A 13,880-nucleotide genomic window follows, 5' to 3' on the forward strand; every position below is an offset into this window, starting at 1 on the left:
AGACATAAAATATTTCTGCATGAAACTTTTGTATTTGCCTAGTTAGTTGTATTAATTTTTTCCTTAAAAATTCTTTTCCAATATTTTCCCATTGATACCAGATAACAAAGTCATTCTGTATCAAAGATACCAGAGTAGCTGTGACATTCTAAATATATTTCTTTAATTTAGCCTTCAAAAGCCTTCTACATTTAAATTAATTGCAAAATAGTCAATAATCGTCTGTTCCAAAAGTGTCTACTAAATTTGGTCAGATTTTCATGCACTGAGAGAAATACCTTTTTTCCTTTCTTTCTATTTCTTAAAACTTAAATACAATGGAAAACAGAAGTCAGAGTTTAACTATCTACACATAAACCTTCAACAGAGAGAGATGCACATCTCCAGATGTTCTTTATTACACATAGTATTTCATGTCCTTTTTATAAGAGCTGTCTCTGCTGACTGGACAGCAACCCAAAGCACAGCTAGAGGCAATGACTAACTTAAGATGACTAAACTTAAGAGTGATTAAGATTATCTTAAATGTCTTAATTTTAATATAGAACAAATGGGAATAGCTGGTTTTGAATAATAATTTACTCTCCACATTTTTAGTATTGTAGAAAATTTTCTTATAGCTTGTATTTCAGTCTTTCAGAGTGCACTTGAGGATCATCAGAACTGTTTTGCCAAATCTGGGACCACGCTAGAAAACATTTTAGTCAGCAAGATATTTCCTCGTTTTGTTTATGCCAGCAAGCTGTAAGGGAGAACACGAGGTCTGAGGATTCAGATTTCATAATACAGAAAAATAAGAATATATTATAACAGAAACCCAAACAAATTTCTTGATCACATTCCACACATACAGCAGATGTAGGTACAGAATGATGTAGAAATACCACAGTCAAGAAGATAATTTCCAAAGCTGGCTGTTTAATTTAGCTAAAAAATTTCCTAGCCTGATGAATTCCAGGCTAATGAATGATCTTGAGAGGCTGGTGGACAGAACCACTAACAACAAACAGTAAGTATATTTATCTTCTCAAAATTATTTGGAAAGCAGAAAGGTTGAGCACTTTGTAAAGATAAAATGATAACCTGAACAAAGATTTCAATAAAATTCAAAGGTTGGAGACAAGGGAAGTCTATAAAAATGAACAAAAACAGCAAGGTTAAAGCTAACCAGGAAATCACCAGAAAAAAATCTAATTCAAAAGATTTATACATTTTCTATATACAGAAAGAGCAAGAGAAAACCACGTTAGAAGATGCTTAATATTTTATGAAGTTACACTACAGTACCCAATACACTTCTACATATTTTCTGTTTTAAAAGTAGTTCATTTGGTTGATACTGCTTGACGAATTCCACATGCAAAACTGAGCAGAACTTCTGACTTCAAAGTTGAAAAGGTAAAAAGCCCTGAACCCATCCATTTTGCTATGGGAATTTCTGTTCTTGGCTACTCCATTATCTTCAGCACCAGGATAAAATAACCAATATTTTCCCACTTTGCTTCACAACACTTCCAGAGTTGCTCTTCTAGTTCTTCCCTTCTTGTTTATTTGACAGAGAAACTTCACAATTAAAAAAAACTTTGCAGAAAGGAGCTGGCAGCAAAACTTACCACATTTCAATTCAGTTCTGCCACCTAATCCTGACTAACACCTGCCCATTTCCCAGAGCACACAAAGGCAGATGGTGTACTCACAGGAAAAAGGAAAAGCATCTGGAGGGAGAGAAAATGCTGCATCCAAAATGATGTATTTTTTGGAACAGCACCACAGAGAGGGAGCCATTAGACCAAATGGACAATGAAAAAATTTGAAAAAGGAAGTGAAAAGAACAAGCAAGAAAAAAAAAGAGACAGAAACTAAGAGAAAAATAGAAAAAACACAGCAGTCTCATGTCTGACTCACCACCTCTTCAGTCCTGTCCTGATCTGTGCTACAAGTGCATAGTGCATTTTTAGACAAGCAAAAACCACACCACAAGTACAACAAAACACTCAGACACCACCATGGACACACATACATGCAAAAGCACCCCCACACCACACCTTACAAAACAATTTATAGCAACCAAATTTAGCTCTGTGTGTTTCTAAGTAAAGCCTAGAGTCTTTAGAGAAACACAAAGCACCAGAGATGAAAGGGACAACAAGGAAAGGGACAAGAAAAACACTACCAAGGGAAAGGAGAACCTTGTCCTTAGCCCAAGCATACCAACTAATTTCATTCAAAGAATATTAGGTGAATACAGTTTCCTCTATTTCTAATTAATAAATGGCAAATAACTAATAGCAGTATCACAGTATTAGTTCTTTCTACATCACAATACAAAATATTGGCTTAAACAACTGTGCTCAAATTCTGCCTTGATATGGGATAATAATGAAGCACACATTAAGATCCAAAGCCTGTATTTTAATCACAACAGACACTGTAGAATTACCAATGTCCTTCCCCTATCACTTCAGTCTCTATAGTAAACAGTCATTGAAAGAAGAAAATAAATGTACAATAAATATTTTAAGACAGCAAGCTTTTTTTAAAAAATGCAAATATAGTGAATTTAAGGGAACCTATTTAGCAAAGCTGTTAGCAGTGGCTGAAGAAACACCTACCTGAAAATACCTTTCCTCATCTTTTCTTAGAGACCAAGGAGTGAAGGACAACTTAAAGTACTACCTGTAAGTATTCCATCTCACAGGCTATTAGAGCAGATGAAAAAGAGAAGCATGGAAAAAGTCAAGGGACTACTATTTCTGTTACCAACACTAAACAACGTAACTACTACACATATTTACATGATTTTGACATAAAACATGAATTTTAAGACGTTTTTCCTTAATAATCAATTCTTGGCTATTATTAATCCCATGGGACACCATGCAGAATTATGGATCTGAAATTTTGGGTCCTCATGAAAAACCAAGGATTAGATTCCAATTTTACAGAATATGGTGTCTCTTTTCAGTTCTTTCATTGGACTATGAGTGATCAAGCCATTCCTATAAGCATAGCAATGAATAAAAAATACATCATCTTGATCTAACCTCTGGAGTAGAAGCATTGATACAACTCACACACTTGAGAATATTCATTGTTAGAACAGCCCTGAGCAGAACACTTTAAATAGCTTCCTAGAGCAGAAAGAGTTTAACTAGAATGGGTGCCCAGAAACAAATAACAATAAACACTTTCCATACACGGACTACACAAACACGTGGGTGTGATGCAGCTAACAGGATCCAACAACGAGTTCAAGCTCTCTCTGGATACTCAGGGTATGATCTCCAACACACCTCTACTGAGGTGTTAAAATCATGTAACTATTGGGATGGTATCTGCAATAGCTGCTTGCCATTCATCCATTCAGATCCTGAGATCAGACAGAAAAGTATGAGTGTGACTCAGCTCTAAAGGCATCTTTCTAATCTGTTACTGTGGGAATGGTGGGCTTAGGTACAGTCCCCTACAAATATTTTCTTGCTTTCTTTTTTCCTCGTAGGGAGAAGGAAGAGATTGCTTAGTGGCATAAGAAGCTGTGCACTCAGAAGAAAAGGACACATGCTCCCTTTAGTGCACTCAGAAGGAGAGAACTCATCTTCCCCTGACTATTCTGGTAATGAGAGCTGGTATGACCCATCCAGGTTAGACTGCTGGAACTGTGCTTGCATCTAGCCCACACTGCTAGACTGTAAACTGGTGCTTGATTTCTTTCCTGGTCCTTGAAGGATGACTAAGCTGATGAATGAGATACTGCTGCTTGTCCTAAAAAGGAAACAGATATTCCTAATGAGACAAGTTCTTCAGGCCTTCTTGTTTGCCTCTGGCCTTTCTGACCTGGGCTTTTTGACAACAGATGTTAGATCTAATACAGTGTCTCTGAAGAAGTACATATGTAAGAACATGCCCAAAAGGCAAACATGACCATGAAAAAAAAGCAGGTATTAAGCTAAAAAACTGCTAAGTCAAATTAATTTTTAAGCTGATTCTAGAACTTGGTACTTCTCAGAAGAGTTCAGAAATAGAAAATTCAAAAATCTTGCCTGTCACTGTTGAAACAAACCAAATAGCTGGACTTGTGGTGAACTGATATTTCCACTGATGTGTCTGAATGACAGGTCTTTTCCTAGCCAGACACTGAAATTGGGCTGAAATGCAGTAGTAGAGCTTTAACAGCATACTGAAAAGGGATCTGTTTCCCACTTAGTAGGTTCAAGCTCCTCTTTTTAACACATACAGAAAAGGCTCTTTCACCTTTTAGAGCAATATGTAAGCATTTCCCAACATTTTAACCAGATCCATGCACTGTATAAGACCAATGTTAGATTATTATATTAAATACTAATGGCAACCAATGGAAAAAACCCTGTCCATGTTGTGTCTATGTGGAGTGAAACTAGACATGGACAAGACCCTCCAATTTGTGTGAGGTTTGCAGTGGCAGGGGATCCTGAAGGAGAATAGTCAATAATAAACTGCTTGATAATAAAAGAAATTAAGATTTTTTTTCATCTTTACTTGGTTTACGCTGAGCATTAGCAGGCATTGATTAATACAGACAAGCTGCAGACAAGGATACAGTATTAAAGATGATGTTTCCTTAGCAACAATATTGGATGAAAATCCAAGAATATATTCATGTGACTACTCCTGAGCTTCATAAAACTAGGGCACCAGTAAAAATGCACAAAAGAATACTGCAGTAAAATAACAGCATCTCAGACATTTATTAATTAAGAGTTAATTTCAATTGTGAAATGGCTTCTATGCTTAAATAAAGCAAAATATTTTCAGGGTATGTTTACAGACATTTTCCATACAGTTGAGAATATTTTCTTATTTGCTGTCATTTATCCATATTTTCCAGAAAGAATAATAGGGGAAGCTACAAACCATTTCTGTCATACTATCTAAGATCTTAAAGCAGAAAGAGCTGTAATCAGCAAACATCTCTCATCGAAGTTTAAACAGATCAAGTCAGAGCACACTTATTTTCTATATACAAAAAAAAGCAGTATTCATCATGGAGCATCACTACCAGCCTTCCATACAGTTATTGCCCCAGAGCCAATAATGTCAAATATAGCTTTCTGAAGCTTCCTTAAATTGCACAAGCATCTCTTCAAAGTAAGAAAGTCTGAAGTGGAGACAGGGATGGTGAACTCAAACGGCACATTGGTTATTCCCAGCTGGAGTTTATCTCATTACCATCCCATATTTTCGCCTCTTGGATCTGAATGTTTTTAGATTAAAAAGAAAAATTTATAAATAACCCAGAAAATCCTGAAGATTGCTTTGGGCTTCTATTTGTTCCTGAACTACAAGGAAGGGGGAAAAAAAAAGAAACCAGATGTATTTCAAAGAGAAGGCAAGAGTTAGGGAGTGAGTAAAACAACACTGAAGCAAAGCTCTCAACTCAGCAAATGTGAGAATTGAGTAAAATATTCTGGGAACTCTATGCCCCTATATGAAGATGTCCATTTTTGTCTTGCATTGCCATATCCTCCACAGCTGAAGAAGGGATTGGCTTCAGCTTTCTAGTAAATTATCACTCTAGAAAACTGATTAAAGATATTCCCCTTCTTTGCAAATATGAATGATTTTGTCAGTGCCAATAGGAGAACTCATAGTTTGACTGAGTGAGGTTGCTGGATTTTTACAAATTCTATATGATCTTGACAATTTAATCAACAGGCTTTCACAATACGAGGAAAAAATTCTTTTCTAGTAAGCCCCTTGAAAAAGAATACAGAAAAATTACTTACATATTCCTACTAAAAAAAATCTTCTCATGTGAAAGTTAGAAATATCATATACTCCAGAATCATTTGGAGATAAATTTCCTAAGATAATGTCCTGTTATTCTTTAATAGCTATTCATATTAAAGAACAATAATGGTAGTACAATAATGGGACATACTAGAGCCTGAAGGTAACTAAGAATTCCACCTAAAAAATATCCAACTTCCTTCCTTCCTCACAAGACAATGCACAGACCTAAGACCAATTATTTAAACCATTATTACATATGAAGTGTCAAACATGACTCCCCTAGAACTAGCAGCAAGGAAACAAAATAAAACAAACAAGCAAACAAAAAAATTTAAAAAAAGAGAGAGAAGTAAAAAGGAAAGGGGAAATCAGAAGTGCAATATGTGCAGAGAGAAGACAGTGCAATCAGCTGTCTGCAGGAGGTGGCAGTGCAGCTGTTCAGCTCCTTTGGGTCACTAGATTGGATGACCCAAAAGAGATCCCTTAACAAATCAGGAAGTACTAGTAAATGATTTAGTTAGGATTTGTCAGCCACAAAGTTAGTAACCAGTCCTTCACTCCTGAACACAAGTGGTGAAAAGCATACAAACCTACAAAATAATCACAGATTAAAAAACCAATGCAGTTTAAAATTAAAGTAGAAACATTGATTTCCTATTCTAGCCAGTTGATAAGAAAATACCTTAGAAAATATTATCACACCATAGCCATGGGGAAACTGAGACAATCACGTCTATAAAATATGAACAGAATTAATTTCAAATAAATTTTCTAATGAAATACAGTCTAGAAGGTGAAACTAAATGGCAAAAGTTCTCATTTAAAATTACTGATTTTTCAGCGCACAAAGACTCATTCCATTGCTGAGTTAGGAATCTACAGAATAAATTATTTAAGGTCAAAGAAGCGTTAACTCCGAATTTTTTAGCCAAGACTATTTCAAAAGTTTCTTTTCAAAGAAAGGTTATTTTGGATGCTTCTGACCATACAAGTTAACTAAATAAACTTGCTTGACATGCAAAATTTTCCTGTTTCTAAATATTTCACTATTACTAAAACTCTTTGAAAAACCCTTTACCCAGTCATTATGATTTGCTTCTTCTCTACTACTCTCTGTTGTTCTAGGTTTAGAACAGTTTTTAACCACTAAATTAATCTTCCATCTATTATTTTTTAAACTTATACTAGAATTTCTAGTATCACACAGGAAAAAAAAAGTCACAGAATGTACAATTTTCTTTCATATTTCTGCAATTCAGTCTTTTCTCCTATGGGACGCATTAATGAAAATCTGAGTGTTCAAGAACATATCATCTGAATATTTGAGTGGAGTCACAGAACAACTAGTGACAATTTTTGAAAAGTTCTTCTTTTATACAGAAAGGTTATGCTGATAAAATTAGCAGTTGGCTTAATGTAGGAATGGTGGGAAGAAGGCAGTGGCAGAGCTGCTATTGAAAAAAGCTGAGATAAGCACAAGATTCATTCTGTGCTTCAATTGACTGTACTTCAGTACCAACCAAAGAAGGTTTAGAGCAGAAGAGAACACTATCTTGCCAGCCCTGGACACTGCAGATAATCTAGATTTCTTCAGGAGTTCTTAAGTATATACGGCCTACAGGTGTTCTGCAGGTGTTCCACAGAGGTGTTATCCTACAGAAAAAACTCAAGGATATCTCTAACACTGGTCACAAATTGACCATCCCAGCATCTAACTTGGCACCCAGAAAAGTGAAAGGAATCAGGATACCACTTAAAATTGGGACAACATCTGAACTCTTGTTTAGGAAAAAACTACAAAAATGCTATAGAGGCCACAGAAGTATTTACACAAAAGATCATCTCCTAAAACAAACAAAATCCCCACATGTACCAGAACCATAAATAAAACAGGAAAGAAGCATAGGAAAACTAGAGAATATTAAAGGGACTCAGAAGTCTACATGTAGTTGGTAGGCAATGGAAGATGTTGCACATGTGGGCTCACAAACTTAATTACTGAAAACCAATAAAAAGGAGAAGATGGATAAAGAGAATTTATGTGTAACACTTTCAAGAAAACAAAAATCATCTGCTTAATCAAGAATACTGATCCTGTTGACTAATCCCAAAAACAAATGTAACATAATGTAATACTCATTCTCATAAGCATATGTTGTAACCTGCAAAAGACAAAATCATTATTATTTATAAATTATTACTGAATAATGTTTCAAAGGCAATTCATTTTTGTGGTATTAATTTATATGGCAGAAGAAACAGCAATTGAAAAAGCAGTAAGTAAAAGAGGAACCTGTAACTAAAAAACACAAATATCATCTAATGTTCAACCTTGATCTAAAGAAAACCTCAAACCAAACATTTACCAGGTCTTCAAGTATTCCTTTTATTTCCCCAAGTACTCCAGAAGGCTATTTCACTTAAAATGTCACACTCGCCACAATAAATCTCCAGGCAATTTCCAAATGCTGTCAGATGCCTTGTCTTGATCTAAGATAAAGCATCATTCACCTTGCTTGCTCTTGTAGAGGGATTATAAGCAGGGAACAGGGATTAGCATAGTTCTAAAAGTCAGGAGAAGGTTTATACTCTTGTCAGCTCACCAAAACACAGAATTAATCCACTCATTCTGCATGCAAGCTGTCTTGATAAAATGGAGACATCTAACCACCATGACTAAAGTGCATTATTTTTTGAAGTGATTTTTACCTTTAAATACATTTTGGGTTTTTTCTCCCAATGGCATGTATATATAATATTTGCATGCACCTGTATCACAGTCTGACATTTACAGGAGCTTTGTTCTTGAAATAAGTTACCCTATGGTTCAGAAAATTGAAGGGTCACTGTTATTTTTAAAATATCCAACTAGATGTAGTCACAAGAAATGTACCACATAAATAGAAAGACTCAAAGCAGTAAAATACTCTTTTAGAACATTGTTATAAAAATATGTCATATCTACAAATTTCATTCTCAGTTGGGGTAAAGTAAAAAATGCATTAAGTAATCAAGAGTGAAATGTATGAGCATTGTGAAAACACAATGATTTTAATGTAAATATGAGCAATTTCTAAACATTCTAAACAGCTTGGACACATTTTGTTTATTATTAGGTCTCATCATTTGCTTCCATTTTGTTTATTTTCTTTCACTTGAATTTTTACCTGAACCAAGCATTTTATTTCACGTAATTTTATGACAAACATCTTATCAATATACCTCATATGAAGCCAAAGGAAGTTTAAGGTGTAATACTTTCTGTAGTCAAGACAGTGTAAAAGGCAAATTAAAGATTTCCCTAAATGTAATTTGCCACCAATCTGGCTAAACCATCAGTGGAATCATTGCTTCTCTAAAGCTGATAATTTTGTTCTCACTGACATTACTCTCTCCAGTTACACCACTCACTCTCTGGACATATTTCTCTTGATTCTTGAATTCAAATCCGAAAAAAGGAGCCTCTAAAAATATTTATCAAAGATGACCCCATGAATATTTGAGCAATTAGAAGCTGGACGTTGCTGTTAGACTAGAAGGTTTAGTTTTGGGATGGGTTTTTGGGGGCTTTTTTTGGACTTTTTGGGGGTTTTTGCTAAACTGATGTGTGCTTTTAAAGCAAAAGAATCAAACTGACCTTTATATACAATTATGAGTGTTGATCCATCCTGTCTGCAGCCCAAAGCAATAGGTACTATAAAGGAATTCCTCTGAAAAAGCTTGGAACATCAAGCAGTGAAATGAAATCAGAAACATATGAAAAGTGGTTGGAAGCATTGTTCACTATATTTTTTGAAGTAATATCTGAATACCCAGGGCTTTCATGGAAGAATAAGCATCAGGCACCACCTTACAGAACTTATTCAAAAGAAAAGGCGTCCAGCAGAAAGCCTCTCAACATTAATGAGGATTCTCAGTTAAAGGAAAGTCTTCTGCAGCTAGGCTGAGGACAGCTACTCTGAAGAAAAGATATAGTACTTCTCTGGAGATTTAATAATGCAGGTATCCTCTAGCAGCTAGGTAAAACAACAAGGAAAACTGCTTTTCTAACAGAAGTGGTCTCACAAAGACATCTTGCTTTAAATGCAGAGTAGTAGTGGTGTTATCAATGGTGCACACACTGGAATTCTTCGTAGTTTCTATCTTTTGCAATATAAAACTGATAGGCGTCATAAACCTGGCTTAAAAATTCAATCATAGCTTTTGCTACCAAGAGTTAAGGCAATCTTGGCTGATTCTGACCTTTTTTGTGCAAATCAAGCACTGCATTTTCAAAGTCTATTACTATGGTAATAGCTACAACAGCAATGCAAATAATGATACTGGGTATTTATTGTAGAAATGAAAGTCTTTTGTAGCCAGTTGAGTAATCAGAGCAATCCGTGCCCTAATGAAGGTGATTTGTATGTATCTATATCATTCTGTAAGGTGCTTCACTGTTACACCAGGGGAAATTCACACTACACCAGATGACACACCAGAATCTCGTTGGGTAAAAAAATCGTCACTACATGAATTTTGAAGAGAACATTCAACACCATCTAGGTTAAACATTCAACCAAATTATTAAGATGGTTATGGGAGCTTTCACACTCTGCTACCTAAGTTCAAGGAAAATTACAGCTTCATTTTCCATTTCACGGTATTTCAAGTGCCCAGTAGCTTTGATTACCATGTGAATGTAGCAAAACCAATAGTTTATTTCAAGTCAAATAAATACATTGCAAATAAACCAATTTCCTTGATCATAATAGAACAGCATTATAAATTAAGTGTATCTTAACAAATCTAAACTTTAATGTCAGTGTGACTAATCTTTATCAGCACAGATTAGACACCTTTGCCACTTTTATGAATAATAAATTATTTTTCCTTTAAAGTCATGGATACTAAGCAAAAGTGCTGTCCTAAATCACAAATACCACTCTGTAAGTTGTATAATAATGTTTTGAAAAACTAGGTAAACTACATCTTGAAGTAAAAAAAACCCCTTGAGATATTATAAAAGGTACGACTAAATTCTACGGATATTTTAGCTTAATGTCAGTGCCAGCTTACACGTCAAAAACCATGAAATGTAGATGACATAAAACTAGAAATATCTTTCTGTAATTATTTCAGGTTCTGTTTCAAGCACACATGTTTTTTAAAAAGCCTACAATGCTTGTTTTATTAATTACAGTAAAATCTAAACTGGTATTTTGATATGTCACACAGAACAAGTACACTACGGTATCCAATCTAAATAATTAGGGGGGGATAAAAAATATCAACAGTTCCATTTTATTGAGACATGCTAAGTTACTGCCTCTCACTACCATAATAACACAGCAAACACAGTATGTTAACCCCATAATGCTGTTAAAAAATCAACCAGGAACATAATCTACTTTCCTCCCTGTAGCAAGAGAATGACTAACATATTGAACCATTGAAAATACAAGTAAACAGAAATATAACTTATTTGACTGTAGTTTGGAAAAAATGAAAGATTAGGGCAGAGCTTAAAATTTCTGCAGAAATACTTCAAAATTTCTAGGAATCAAACATTATTAAGCTTTTGGTTACATTTCTTGTTCTTCTAAGACATTGTCCTACAGCCTCATGTTGTTGCAATAGTTCTGAGAAAAAGAACCATCTACAAACTCAAGACAAGCATTTTCTACAGCACCAAGACATTTTCCCATTTAAGTATTGACCTGACCTGACCTTGCCTGTGAGCACTGACAGAATCAGATCAGAAGGTGATGTGACTGCTGGCTATGAAAAGCACAATGCATGAAGGCAAGCTCCTAAGCCCTTAGCTCCTTGCAGTGTTGATCTTACTCTAATCAACTTCTAGTATATTTTAAATGTTCAGTTCTGGTTGGATATTTTTGGTATTTCAATTCCAGTAGTTTTAATTCAGAAAAATAAAGTTTTCAGTGGTATGGAGATGTATTAAACAACAGGCTCATTTTAGTTTCACTTCAAACTGAATCCAGGAAAGTTTTAATTCTGTATTCCTAAAATATTTTCATTTTATCAAACCGAATCCAATCTAAAAGATGATGTACAAAACTCTAGGTAAAAAAAAATAAAAATAATGAAGATTCAACACTAAATCCCTCAAAAAATCTTTCAGATAGTATAATATGTTCCAGGTACAGAACTACCAAGAAAACTGGGTTTTCCTGAGGGAGAAGACACATCATTGTCTTTCATCTCTTCCCCCTGATATGTGTAAAATATGAATCCAAATCTTCCCTTCAGACTTTTACACATTTGGTAATTTGAGACCATTTAGCATGAAAAGCTGAAAAGAGCCTAACTGGGACTTCACCCTTGTGAACCATAGCATAAAATGGTCAGCAGGGTAATTATTTCCCCTTGTCCTAGCAATTGCTTCTGCTGTAAGAAATGCCATTTTGACTAATAGACAAAAGATACTGAAGCCAGAGGCTTATAGGAGGACTGCTTAGTTTAATTATGACATAATTTAGGCTTTAAGTCATTACTTCTTTCATGGAAGGAAATAAACTGAGTATGCTCAAAAAGATCATCTGGAGATGATAAAGTTAATTGATTTATCTTTAGTATAAAGTATAAACAAAAAAACCCCATGACACCATATATGCCCAAAGAATAAGCTAAGGAGAAGATGTGGTTTTTCAGCTGGAAATACAAACTTTCTAGGGAAAAAAGAGAAATTAATTCCTCAAAATATATTCAGAAAACAAAAATGCCTTAATGGCTTACTAACAAAGTACAATAGCTTGGTTGATTTAACCTGCTCAAGTGATTTGGGTGCCTGTATTTGACCTCTCAGAATGGTATATCACATGTCTACATTGCTTTCAGTCTTTGAAGCAAGAACGTGGTTTCCTCATCAAGTGCGAATGGAGAATGACCCCCTGGTGCCATGTTTGAGCAGGAACTGACCAGCACACACCCTAAAGTCTGCTCTTTGTTACAGAAAATACTACTAAAGGCATTTAGTTTCACAGTAAACATTCTATTGCATACCAAAACTCCATGACCTACAGTTAACGACTAATTTTCTTCAAGAAAAAATAATTTTAAAAATCATTTCCTTAACTGGATTTACATTAAATTCTTTTTATTTGAATTTGCATGTGGAAAGAAAGTAATAATCAAGTTTGTAGTCAAAACACTGAAGCTTTCTAACTCAACCACCAACTCTGGACACTCCTACTGTTCAGCAGGGGCCTACAGGTTTTCTTTCTGGCTGGAAAGTCACTTGACTTGTCACTGAGCACCACTGAAAAGAGCTTGGATCCATCTTCTTTACACTTTCACTTCAGCTGTTCATACACATTGATCAAATGTACTGAGAGCCATCTCCTCTCTGGGCTAAATGGTCCCAGCTCTCTCAGCCTTTCCTCAGGAGAGATGCCAAGATCCTTAATCACCTTTTGGCCCTTCAGTGGCCTCTCTTCAGTAGCTCCTCATGTCTCTTGTCCTGAGGAGCCCAGAACTGCACACAGAACTCCAGGGGCAGCCTCAGCCAAGGGGAAATACTCCTACCAAGGTCCTTTATGGGAATTAAGAACAATGACTGCATTCCTGACACCATACCTGATAACCCAGACTGGATGCACTTTGTATGTTTCCTAAGTATTAGATTATCTACATTTTCAGGTGTTTCTATACATATTCCATTTCATTTTTGAAGCATAACTATAAAATGGATTTTACCCCTGTTTTCCTCCAGTTATTAGAGGCTACAAAGGGGGATGATTTGCCTTCTTTGATGACTATAATTATTGAAATAATTTGAGAGATTACCTTTCTGCAAATGAATAAACAGAGCTCTTTTCTAGAACGAAAGATCTGGACTGTATAGATTTCAACTGCATACAAAGAATTCCTCATCAGAATATGCTGAAGCTTTTTTTGGTCGGTCACATTCATAATGCAAAAGACACAAGACATTGCACATGATAATTAGAAATTTTTCCTTATGTGGCAACCATGGTATTCATTCAGTTACGTTCCCTGAAATCCAAAATACACAACTAATCATTACATTCCTAGTGTAAATTCTGCTGCCAAACCAATTAATAGAATTTCACCTGACAAAATTTTGTAGCTGTACTTAGCATCCACTG

The 13,880-nt window shown here is 35.2% G+C and overlaps 1 protein-coding gene across 3 annotated transcripts in view; it reads right to left on the minus strand.

The window, feature by feature from the left end:
• EML5 (EMAP like 5) overlaps nucleotides 1-13,880 on the minus strand; it is a 101,476-nt gene that overhangs the window by 81,423 nt on the left and 6,173 nt on the right. The gene's annotated exons all lie outside the window — the stretch shown is intronic.

Source organism: Sturnus vulgaris, chromosome 6 (assembly GCF_052056855.1).
Source record: "Sturnus vulgaris isolate bStuVul1 chromosome 6, bStuVul1.hap1, whole genome shotgun sequence".
NCBI classification, from domain to species: Eukaryota; Metazoa; Chordata; class Aves; order Passeriformes; family Sturnidae; genus Sturnus; species Sturnus vulgaris.